At 39.6% G+C, this 2887-nt stretch overlaps 1 pseudogene; it reads right to left on the bottom strand.

Moving 5' to 3' along the window:
- Positions 1-214: 214 nt before the first annotated feature.
- On the bottom strand, positions 215-1334 carry LOC101589042 (annotated as a pseudogene).
- Positions 1335-2887: the final 1553 nt, after the last annotated feature.

A 2887-nucleotide genomic window follows, 5' to 3' on the forward strand; every position in this document is an offset into this window, starting at 1 on the left:
AGAAACTAAAATAACCTGTATACAGTTAGACACAAATACAGTGCTCAAGGTTTTTGCCCATAGGCATGAGTATTGTCTAAAACATGTCTTCTTTGTAGCAGCTAGTCCCTGCCACCACTGTGTTTGGCTGATTTCACTAATCTTTTGCAACCTGCTGCTTCCCTGTCACTTCTCTTGCTCTCCTCTCCTGCTAAGCTTTGTTTCCTGGAAGTGTTTAAAACCTTCTGCCACTACCATAGCTACTGCTGCTGCTGGAGCCACCATAGCCACCTTGATTTCATGGTGTGGTAAATTATTGGCCTCCACCATCACAGGGCCCAGAGCTTCTGCCTCCAAAGATTCCTCCCTTCATGGTTCCAAAATTTGAAGACTGACTGTTGTAATTGCCAAATTCATTATAGCTTCCACCACCTCCATAATTGCTTCCACTACCACTGCCAAAGCCACTTCCGCCTCCTCCACTGTTATAGATGTCGTAGCTGCCACTCCTGCCATAGCCACTGCCCTGGTTTCCATAACCCTATCCACCACCTCCGCAGCCTCTGCTTCCTCCAGAGTAACCAGGGCCACCTCCTCCATAACCACCATCATTACCAAATCCATTGTAGCCATCTCCACTGCTACCATATCCACTCCCACCATGGCTGCCATCAAAGCTACCTCAACCACTGAAGTTTCCTCCATGACTGAAACTGTCATTGCCACCAAAACCTCCTCCATGATCACCACCAAAGTTTCCAGAACCACTTCAACCTCTTTAGCTAGATGAGGCACTAGCCATATCCTGCTTGGACAGGGTTTTCCTCACTTCACAGTTGTGGGCATTCACAGTATGGTATTTTTGAATGACAACCTTATCCACAGAATCATGGTCATCAAAGATTACAAAAGCAAAGCCTCTCTTTTTTCCACTGTCTTGTTCGCTCATAATTTCAATCACTTCAATTTTTCCATGTTGTTAAAAATAATCTCATAGGTGATGCTCTTAGTATCTTTTTTTAATGCCACCAACAAAGATCTTCTTCACTGTTAAGTGGGCTACTGGTCTTTGAGAATCTTCTCTTGAGACAACTCTCTTTGGTTCCACAACTCTTCCTTCCACTTTGTGTTGTCTCGCATTCTTGGCTGCATCCACCTCCTCCACAGTGACACAAGTGACAAGCCCAAAGTCCCTGGAACACTTGGTGTTCAGGTCTCTCATTACCATGCAGTCTGTGAGTGTTTACCATTGCTCAAAATGGCTCCTCAGACTCATTAGTTGTTTCAAAGCTCAACCCTTTGATGAAGAGCTTTTGTAGCTGTTCAGGCTCCTTTGGAGACTCTAACTTAGACATGACAGTAGTCAGAACCCTTGTTAGTCACTTACTTTAACTTCTAAACTAATGAAGTTGACAGAATAAGCAACATTCTACAGCTGTAAAGGTATGTTGTGTACACCCCAAGATGTAGAACTGCTGATTTTCTTAGTTAAGCTTCTTGACTTCTCAATTTGAAGTGATGTATCAAACATTATAAATATTTATTTTCCATTTATAGTTCTTCATCCAAGAAGTGTGTATTCATCTGAGGTGCCAATTTTTTGAATGGGTCTTTGAATTTGGGTGGCCTAATTTTTTCAATTCTTTATATGTTCTAGATTAAAGTCCTTTGTCTGAGGGATAATTGGCTAAAACTTCTACCCCATTATATTTGTTGTCTTTTCACACTATAGGTGATTTCTTTTGATGTGAAAAAGGCTTTCTAATGAGATACAAGTTGCTGGTTATTTGAAGTATTTCCTTTGAAGTTTGTATTTTTCTCATGAATTCTCTGCCTATAACTGTCTTCAAAATTTCTAGCTACTGTCTTCTCATAGATTTAGTGTTTCTGTTTTAATATTTAGATCTTTGATCAATTTTGACTGTAGTTAGCACCTGGTGCTAACATAGGTCTAATTTTAGTCTTTGGCATGTAGAGAGCCAGTTTTTCCTGTACCATTTATTAAACAGGTTATCTTTCTTCCCATGAGCATGTTTGGCCACTTTATCAAAGATAAGGTGGCTGAGGGGTTGTGGAGATAGCTCAGCAGTCTAAGTGCCTGCTTGGCAAGCATAAGGACCCAGGTTTGATCCCCAGTACAGCATGTCATGTTGGCCCTGAAATCCTGGGTGTGTCCTGCTGGCCACTGAAAATGCCCATGCCATGGTGTTGCACACCTGTCATCCCAGTGCTGGGGAGGCTGAGACAGGAGGATCACCATGAGTCTGAACTTTGTAGCAAGACTCTGTACAAATAAATAAATAAATACAAGATCTTTTAAAAAAATTATAAGGTGGTTAAGTGCACTTATAATTGTGTCTGCGTCTCTTAGTTTGTTCTGCTGATCCTCGAGTCTGTGTTTTTGCCAGTACCATGTTCTTATTATCACAGGAGTTTTGTAGTATAATTTCAAACCATGTATTGTGATGTTTCCTGCTTTACCTTTATTGACCATAATTCCTTTTGATATTTTAGATATTTCCTGGTTCCAAATGAATTTAGTAAAGTTTTGTTTAATTCTGTGAGGTATGTTAGTAGTATGTTGCTCAGGATCGCATTACATCTCTGTAACAGTTTTGGGAGGGTGGCCATTTTCACTGTTGGTTCTTGCTCAGTATCAATGGATATTTTTCCATTTTCTGATACACTCCTTGATCTTTTATAGAATGCTAAAAATTTCAATATATAAATCTTTTACGTTTTTGTTAGATTATTTCCTAAATATTTCATTTTTTGAATATTGTTGTGCAGGGTGTGGTTGCCCTAATTTCTTTCTCAATGAATTTGTTGTTTGTGTACAGGAATGCCATTAATTTTTTTTCTTTTCAAAGTTTTATTGATAAATATATAGCAATGAGACAGTTTCAAA

Source organism: Octodon degus, unplaced genomic scaffold (genome assembly GCF_000260255.1).
Source record: "Octodon degus isolate 3935 unplaced genomic scaffold, OctDeg1.0 scaffold00084, whole genome shotgun sequence".
Lineage (NCBI taxonomy): Eukaryota > Metazoa > Chordata > Mammalia > Rodentia > Octodontidae > Octodon > Octodon degus.